Source organism: Manacus vitellinus, unplaced genomic scaffold, assembly GCF_001715985.3.
Source record: "Manacus vitellinus isolate BGI_N305 unplaced genomic scaffold, ASM171598v3 scaffold_5_pilon, whole genome shotgun sequence".
Taxonomy (NCBI): Eukaryota; Metazoa; Chordata; class Aves; order Passeriformes; family Pipridae; genus Manacus; species Manacus vitellinus.
Window position 1 is genome coordinate 9382158 of NW_021940682.1, and position 10084 is coordinate 9392241.

At 38.6% G+C, this 10084-nt stretch overlaps 1 protein-coding gene across 1 annotated transcript in view; it reads right to left on the reverse strand.

The window, feature by feature from the left end:
* DGKI (diacylglycerol kinase iota) overlaps positions 1 to 9499 on the reverse strand; it is a 129412-nt gene extending 119913 nt beyond the window's left edge. Inside the window, exon 1 of the mRNA XM_018080823.3 lies at positions 9397 to 9499. The gene's annotated coding sequence lies outside the window, so the exon portion shown is untranslated. The remainder of the gene's footprint in view (positions 1 to 9396) is intronic.
* Positions 9500 to 10084: the final 585 nt, after the last annotated feature.

The window sequence follows — 10084 nt, forward strand, 5'->3', positions numbered from 1 at the left end:
TTAGGTGTTGTTTTGGTTTTCTACAGCACAAAGCCATAGTACATAACAGTATTACCTGGCTGGCCACCCCTGCTCAAAGGATGCTGATGATAAAATGATGTGTCACCAATGAAACCAAAGTATTTTTGTGCACTGTTCAGTGAAACTTTACCGATGTTCTTCCCACATGCTGCATAGTTTAACTGGTAATTTAGATTTTGTAAGCATGAGATATACACAGAATTTTAAAGAAACAGAAAATCAAGAAAGATGAAACAAAAACACAGCTACTGAACTTTCAAGTGGAGAGGCCCAAAAATTTGAGAACTGGGCCCAGGAGTGAAAAATAACACACTGACTATAGCTTTAGGAGGATGAGATAATTTAGTCATGGGAAAATGCTTTCTTTAAAATGGCTGGATCAACACTATGTGAATACATCAACAAACCATTAAGCCGCCAGGAGAGACCAGACTTTATATATGAAAGAATAATTCATTCAACTGAGCACACTGACAATTAGGAGTGATCAACTGGGTGATATCTGACTTTGCCTTGACAGACTCATTTGATCCAATTTGTACCTTAATTCTATAAAAATTCTTGTTCTAAGGAAATTTGGTTGTAGATAGACCATGGTTTTCACTTGACTGTAATCCTGGCATGACTAAAAAGCCTAAAAGTCTAGTGTACACTACTTGAGCAAAGTGAATAAATAGGATTTCTGTTCAGCCAGAATTAGAGCATGATAGAAAATGCTTTGACAGTCTGACATTTGGTTCCCACACTGCAGAAGTCACAAATGATGACGTTTACCAAACAGATGGCGTCCGACAGCAGGATGCTCTGAAATAGCCATCTTGGATAAAATAATTTATTTAAAATACCACTGACAGTTTCAAAGTGATAAAATGAGAAAACTTCTCTTGCCATGTGGATTTCTTAGGTAATGGAGAAAAGCAGAAGTGGCAAAATCCTTTGTTCTCTAGAGTATGCATGCATCCACAACAGCCAGGACCTATGCAAGTCTGCACATGGTTCTACCACAACTGTGGTGTTCACTTCAAATAAACTAAGAGGACAAGACCAACACTAGTTTTTTTTCCTAGTGAGAGGTCTATCTGCCTACAGGTCTTCTAATTTCATCAGAAATGTTCCCACTGGTGTCAGACTCAGTATTATCCCTCAGCACAAGGGCCCAGATGAGAGTGAGACTGGGATTCCAATCTACTGCCATTGCACCCTGATTAATCTTCATTTGGTGGCACAATGTTCTATACCTCCATTTCTTATCATGCTTTTGTCTGTCTATCCACTTGAACTGTAGACCCCCTGGGACAGAGAGTTTCCTAAACTGTACAGATCAGAGTACAATAGTTTAGGTGGGACTTTTCAACACTTTTATAATGCAAAATAGCTTCTAAACACTCGTACTAGCTTAAATAATTCTTCAAGCCTTTCTTAGAGGGTAAATTACTCAGATTGTGAACTCTTTCTCTCATGTTTATCCTTGCATTACAGCTATTTTCTCTGGCAAGAACTATCTTGGATTTACAGCACATCATGGAGGCCTAGTCACATACTAATAAAATTACTATGCCCACAGTATTGCCCAACATATTAACATACTCTCTAGCTCTTGAGGAGTGAGACAAGAGGACCAAAGCAGCAGGATATGAGTTCACCAAAGAGTGCTTGACCTGAGCATGTTCTCTGCTGACAAAACAGTGCAAAGATTACAACTCAGAGGTAAATTCTGTAGATTATAAAAGATGTTTAGGAAAGATCAACTCCGAAAGTTAAGTGAGAAAGCACACAGCTCCTGGAACATAATTTTAAACAAGGAATAAAAATTACATTAAAAAATAGATTAAACACTCCTTCATTCGGACAACATCCACATAACTTGCCATCAGGATTTCTAAAGACGAAGTGGCCTATTTCCATAACCTAGTTTAGACTGATTGAGGTTGTTCTCTATTGTTCCAGACTGTATCATAGATTTATATGTCTAACTTTACATCACCATGTAAATAAAATTAGGAAGTAGTCTACAAGGATGAACTTTGTAGTTCATGCTATGATAGAGTTCTGACACTACTAGGTAACAAAAATGTAAAAAACCTCACCTGGTATGAGGGAAATACCTCCAGATACCTACTGCCACAAACAATTTCACAGCACTGTGTGTAAAAACTCAATTTCAATTCCAGTAAACTGACATTGGAAAAATCTTTTATCATGAATCAGAGCAAAACTTGAGACTTCTCAAGATGAAATGCCCTCCCTCAAAAATCTTTTCCTGTCTATTAATTTGTCTCAATAAGGTCAAAGGGAATTATTTGAACTTTGCTGTTTTAAATTTTACAGGGCTCTGTCATTTATACGATGAGACATTCTGTTGCCACATATGAAAATCAAGATGATATAGTCAAAGGAAAATGCTTTGACCTTTTCTAAGCCAAACTTTTCATTCAATTCTGACAGAAATTTTTTACAAAAATCAATACATTTCCATGAAGAACTTTGACTGCAACAAAACAGTATTTTCTGCTGCAAAATTTACAGGCAGTATTCCACAACATGATGGATGAAAGGGTACTCTTCTCCATCTACCAATACATAAGTTGATAGACGTCCATGGGATCACCTCTAGTATGAGCTCCTGTTTAACACAAAGCTAAACCACAGTAAAGGCTCTGTCATCACTTGTATATTTTGATACAGAGGGGTTTTTTTCATTAAAAATTTGCCAGTTTGGTTTAGTTTTTACTTGATGTGTCTACGTTGGTTTTAGAAATTAATGGCTTCTAAAGAGGCAGTTCTTCTCCTTCTGTCCCTGAACCCACAACCTCAGTCTCATGCTCTTGCCATTTTCCTCATGCCAAATCTGGTGGCTGTAAAGCTACACACAGAATGGAAAGAAATAGATGCCTTATCCACCAAAACAGTTAGACAAAATGACTCACCCTGTGACCACATAACTGCTGGATCTGACACAAGGAGGGGTGGGTTAAAGATGGGTTCAGTGGAACTGATGCTTTCGGTACCAGTTGAGTGCTAGGGCAGCTTAGCTGACCTGTCAAATCATGCTTTCAGGCTGGCATGTTTTGCTGTGACTTGCTATGTGGAAATGGATTTTATCCATCATTGTGGATAAAACAGAAATGACTGCGGCCTAATATTTTGGTGCTAAAAAGAAAAGTGGGAACTCTCTTTCCTCGCCTGGCTTCCCAGCCTTCACAAGTGTGTGAACTCAGCGTCCTGGGAAGAAAAAGAGCCCCTGCTCACTGAAGCGGAGACAGCAGTGCTTTCCTGGCAGATGCAGCCTGCCTCACAGGGGACACATGAACTCAATATGCTCCCCCAGATGGAGACCTCCCATTTGATTGCTCCTGATCTGTTACCACCTTAATAGCAAACAAAAATAGTTTCAGTATAGCAAACATATGAAACAACACCCACCCACAATCCCCCGTGAAGTGGAAATAAGAATTCAAGGACTAGGAGTTTGGGAACGGTGTAATTACATGCTCGTGTTCATAACTTGCTGTGTACATTTCACTAATTCAACTGGGTTTCTTCAAGTGCTCCAGCATAGTTAAATGACAGAACACGAGTTACCATTTTTCTAAAGCCCTCAAGTATCTCCATACCTGACTGCTCGTCAGGCTGCAGTCAGCATGGTTTCAAAACCACTGCAGATAGACCTGACTGTTTTAATTTGCCATGTCAAGCAGCTATGGCTATTCAGACAAACAAATAAACCAGCCAGCCCAAACTTCTAGTTCAAAAGAGTCATAACTCCAATTGTAACAGGAAGAATGGAGCTCTCTTCCACTCCTGCCTTGACTGACATTCTGCAAAATAATATATGACAGATTTCTAAAATAAGCCATTAAGAAAATTTTCCCTTTGTTAACATTCCATCAAGAGAGATGAATCTTCTTGGAAATAAGCATTTGGGTGATACTTATGATTAGTACAAAAGTAGTGCTCATCAATCTAAACTTAATTAAACATATTTGTAAGCAAAAATTATTAGCTTTAGCCCTTTTCTTTATGAGGTGGTTATTGAGCAGAAACAAATTTATTTGGATGTCTTTTCTCCAAATGTCTTTCTATCATGTTTGATTTGTGTTTCAACCTCAACTCTAAAATTCCAGACTTTGTAATAACTCATGTTGCAAACAGCAACAATTTCTCAAAGGTTTTTCTGTTGATATACATTCTCAATTTTAACTCCACCCTAGCAAATTTCAATTCAGGAACATTTTTCATATAGAAGTCATCAATTTTTTAGTTACAAATGTAATACGTGGGCATAGAATAAAAAAAAACCAGCATGGACTTATGCTACTACAATGTTACTTCAAAAAACCATGAAAATATGTAGGCTGCAACTTTCAGAATTTTCAGGTGTTCAGTTTCTAGGTCTTGGTTCACCACATTCTGTTCCTTTTTCTGCCATTCTCCTTTCCCTGCATGAATTGCCCTGTATTCTCTTCTGAGCTTTTGAGATCCTCATAACCATCATCTGAGAGATCATCTGTATACAGAAGCAGAATAACAACATTTGTCTTCATGGAGGAGCAATGTCCAGATGCTATCAACTGAGATGATGATTCCCTATGTCCTTATGAACCATTATTTTGTCTGATAACAGCTTTCCTTCAGCAATGAGAAAAATACTTAGTTTCAGGTAGGGCATCTTCTGCATTATCGCTGTGTCCTCAATACCACTGGAAAAATAAAAAGCTATGGCCACTGTTTTGAAATATGACAGACCTTTTTTCTGTTTAGATGTCTCTCTGGAAAGAATATTCTCAAATCTTCGTGAAAAATAAACAGCAAAGTAGAACTACTTATCCAGAACACAAAAAAATTCAGCAATTTTTAAGTATGCACAGAGCTTGCACTCATCACAACTTACTTACATGGAACTAGAATTCTTACCACTTCTACATGTTTTTATGTGACTAATGGAATACCCACATCCCAGGGATCTCCTTTTCTCATGAGTGATCTGATAATGTACATCTCTTTTCAACTGAATACTCAGTTCCCAAATACAAAACTTAGTCTTGCAGACACTCTAATGGAAGGGAAGTATCCTTCAGTGTAAAAGTTAGTATAGCTTTTAGGAACTTATGATGCAGAAGCCAAACCATCCATGGGGAAAATAAATAAATTTATCTAGATTGAGGGAACTGTTTCATCATATGTAAAACATGGATTACTGCATTAGCACACACATTAATTATCCAAAGTATAATACATCACTAGGCACTTCCGAACACCTACTGTCCATGAAAGTAAGTGGACAGAACTACTGATTAATGCCAAAAAGATACAGAATATAATGCAGCAGATTCATTGCGAAGTCACATTCACTTATTACAAATACCTCAATGATACAGGTCACCTCACTGTCTATTTATCTAGCCAATACCTCATCAGTTTTTCCACAAGGATGTTATGGAAGATAGTGTCAAAAATCTTGCAAAAGTCAACATAAAAGCCATTGCTCTCCCCTCATCTATCAAGTCAGTAATTTAATTATAGAGGTCTGTTAGGTTGGTTAGGTATGATGTCCCCTCCACAAGTCAATGCTGGCTACTCTCAATCACTTCTTATTCTTACTATTTTTGGAAATTACTTCCAAAAGGATTTGCTCCATCACCTTCACAGGAAGAAGGGTAAGGTTGATCAGTATGGAGCTCCCTGGATCCTCCTTGACCTTCTCAAAGGTAGAATTAACATTTGTTTTTTTGAAGTCCTCAGGTACCTCCTCTGACCATCATGACCTTTCAAAGACAGCAGACTGTCCTTGCAGTGATATCAGCCAGTTCCCTCAGCACTTTTGTGTGCATCTCATCAGGTCCCATGGACTTTTGTATACTCAGTCTAAGTATTCCCTAACCTGATCATCCGTGCCGCGTTTCCTGCCCCATTCAGCAGCAATTCAACATTTTTCCTGTTGTTCCTACCTTCCTCTTCCTGTTAGATTCTACCCTAGATGAGGTCTGGCTTTCCTTACTCCATCTGTGTGGAATCGGGTGGTGCCTTCTACAACCCTCCTGAGCTAAGTCTGATTCCACATCTTGCTAAATGCCACTTTTCAACTTCTACTCCAACACATAGTTTTCTGGTTTTGTTAAGATCTATAAGATTTTTGGCTTTGCTTTTTATACATATAATGTATGGTATAAGGTTTTAATAAACATTCAACTTGCACGCAGAGAACTCTGATTGTGCACTCACAGAACACAAAGCAAGGATCAGTCAAGTTTCTTCATTGACCTCCAAGAATGAAAGCTGCATATCTTCAAATGCCACTTATGAGATATAACCAGGGTTCTAAGTCATCGTGTCATGGGAGAAGACAAGAAATGGACATCAACAGAAAAAAATGCACTATGAACAAACAAACAAAACAAAACAAATCAAACAAACAAACAAAAAAACCCCAAACCAAAAAAAAATTTATTTCTGGCTGGTGTGAACTTCAACACATTAGTATCCTCATGGCTATCAATATTTTTGTAGGCACCAAAGAAAGCAAGAGCTAGAAGGCAGTACTTAAAAGGAAATTAGAGGAGGACTTTGTGTGCTAACTTATGGTAATATTCCTTTGTAGTAAAGGGCAGTAGAAAAATACACAAAGATCTAGATCCTTAAGGGTACAAAGGCACTGTATGAGGTGGCTCAGTCTGTACTTACTTGAGAATCTGGTCTAGAATTACTTTATTATTAACACATGGGAGTGATGTCTAAAATGGGCAAGGGTGGGAGAAGGGGATATGCATAAACATATCACAGGAACAGTCATTTAAGTTGGTTCTTTTTTGGTAAGGCATACTCTGCACTCCCCTCTGGCTATAATATCACCTATTCCAGAAAATATATTCTGTATCACCCTGGTGTGAAAAGATAACATTAAATTATACAGCAAAACTACAAGTTAACTTGAATTAAGTGTAACAAATGTGATGAAACTGGATACTCGCAGTTATGTCAGAGAAAAGAAACCTCAGGGAAGACAGATAGTAGCAACAACAATAATAAAGAATACTGGTTTTTCTGTAAAAGGTCTTAAGGGATATGAGAATCATCACCTCTGTTTTACAGCTAGAGTGCCTGATGTACTGAGAGGCAAAACAATTCATCTGAGCTCACTCACGAGGTAAGTGACAGAGCAGAGAACGGAAATCCCACTCTCTGAATCAATGTCCTGTTCACAAGACCATCTGATAATGACAAATCACCTGCTGGGAGTTCTCAAAAATGAAGGCAATGGCCAGGGAATTCTTTCCAGTTATTACCGTGAAGACTGCAGGAGAAAATATTTCCTCCCTGCTAAGTCAAGTGACAATTTATGTTTACGTCGTTTAGACTTTGGAAAGATCTCCCATCATGGGTCCTTGGAGAATCAGCCTCAGAAATACTTAAGAGCAGGATGGAATAGATGGGGATCCAACACACAATGATCAATGTTGCCTTCTAGTGACTAAATACAAAGATTTCTTGTCTGGCTCTGACACATCTTAATCAAAATATCTTCTCCCTCTACCACATACACCTTTGGACTTAAAATAATTTAAAACTTAGGGCTTTTTCTTTATTGAAATTCACTACCTGTTATAAAATTTTGGCCCATCTCAATCTCCCCACATCTCCAAACCACCTCCCTGTTATTTTTTACATTTACTGTGCCATAGATTTGAGAAATACCTTTCTCTCATTTACCAGTTACTACAGCTGGTCAGTTCAGGCTCCTCACAGCCACAGATGTCTGTCACTCACTATCCTGTCCCTTTTTCCCATATGCCACAGGGTTGTCTCCCTTCTCCAATAAAATGTGAAGTAAAACAGCAGCATCAACCTGAGAGGCTGTAAACTGCTAAGAAATTGAACTGATCAAAAATCTAAAACATAAGCCAGGAAGTAAAGCGCCAAAACAGCACACAAACACAATTAGAACCCACAATATTTAATCAATATTTACCAACTAATAGCAAATCTTGCAATATTTATGTATTAGGATCATAAGAGGAACCATCTGGTAAAAGGAGTAGCAGACAATTGACTTTGACAAAGGGCAAGCTGTGATTGTTGGACCTGGGGTTCAGGGTTTTTGTTTTGGCATTTTGTTGCTCTTGGGTTTTTCTAAGTACAGTTTTGAAATGTGTTTAACTTAGCCTAATGTGCCTAACCCTTCACTTACGTGACTGATCCTTCAGATTTCTACTAAACAGCAGCAATGACTTAAACCAGACATTTTTACTACCTTGCTGAATCAGCGGTTGGGTTTTTGGGAATGAAAGATCAAGGTATTCTCCAAAGCACTTCAAAGAGGATTCTATACAAGCTTTCAAACTCCAGAACATCCTAGTGAATCTAATCCAACTTCCTGCAACACAACCTGTAAAATTTCATCCCCTTAAACTTCAAATGCAACAGCTGGGGCTGAAGGAGAGCAAGCAATCTAGAAAGCCATTCAGTTTTGGTATAGAGAACAAAGATAAACATAAGCCATATTCATCAAATCAAACGTTATCTTCACCTAAAAGCCACTTGGCTGGCTGGTGCCTTGGTACTGCAATGCACCAAGTTCTTCACCAGTAGCTCAGTGTAAAATCCAATGTATGCTTTGTTTTAAATGGGTCATTTGTGTGACCTGCTGGCTTACAGTTCACCTTCTCAGCTCGTACCAGTGCACAACCACATGTAAGGTGTGTGGGGATGGTTCAAAGCTGTGGCAGGGGAGGCACAGACTTGACATTAGAAAACAGAGAGCATAGTCAGACCCTGGAACAGGCTTCCTGGGGAGGAGGTAGATGCCCCATGCTTGCCAGTCTTTAAAAGAAGTTTGGACAATTCCCCTAATAACCTGCTTTAACTTTTGGTCAGCCTTGGTCAGCCCAGAAACACAAAAGAAGCAAAGTAGGAGGGATGGAAACATGCTCTCTGTGTCTATACACCAGCTTGGGCCCAGAAGAAATCTACCCATACCTACAGAGAATTGTAACCAAAGATTTCAGTTACCTATTCTACAGACACAGCCAACTTGACATGAGTCTTCAGCCTTAAACTTTAGCCCATTGAGCAGAGGAACAAAACCCTGCTTTGCTAAAGTAAGATCAACCTTTGGTAGCAGACTTTTTCAAGAGGGAAGTGAGCAAATGTAGTCAGGCAGCTTCCAAGATGGAAAATCTGAACAGCTCTGTCCTGTGTTGCTCAAGTCCCCACAAGTTTTCATGTCTCTGCCTTGTGCTTCAGTTCATAATAGAAGCATGTTCCTAATGACTGGCACTAATTCTGATAGCAACACAATGTCTTATGTTGATGCAATGATGGAGAGAGCACTAACTAGAGATACTGCTCAAATTAACTGCCAAAAACCCAAATACCTACAGTCCACTCTAAGGCTGCTCTTGGTTCCTTCACTGGTCCATTGGAGACTGCAATGTTGAGGGAATGCACAGGAGCCAAGTGCTGAAGGCCTGACCTGGAGATTGCTTTCCTGCAAGTTGAAAAGAAAAAAAGAAAAAAAAACAACACACAAATAAATGGAGTGTATACATAACATATATATATATACATATCTATCTCCAATATAATTACCCAACATCCACCCCACCCTTCTCCAGAAATCAGAAGAGGTAGCACTGCATCTCATTTCAGCCTCAGTGAAATGGTGCTTGAATGCCATCTTCTGCTAAAGCAGTTTAGGAAAAGAAAAAAGTAATGTGATCACTGGAAATTACTGTTTAATGAAGATCAGTTACTCATCTGGCATTAAGCTGAAATATCAAGCCCAGTGGACTGTATATGGTTATGTTTGCCAGTTTCTGTGGAGTCCTCATGCATTACACCTATTCCTTACACACCAACTGAATCTGTTGAATCAATTTATGCATAATTACAAACACCTTTTATAGAAGAAATGAAATATGAGTTTATACAAAGAATGTAACACTTGTTGCTTTTACCTAGTTTATAGACTAGAAAAAGTCATCCATTCAGCATCCAACTATGTAAAACAAGACATGGGGACATCAGTTCACCAGGAAGAGGAATCATATACTACTACCTTCTTTGA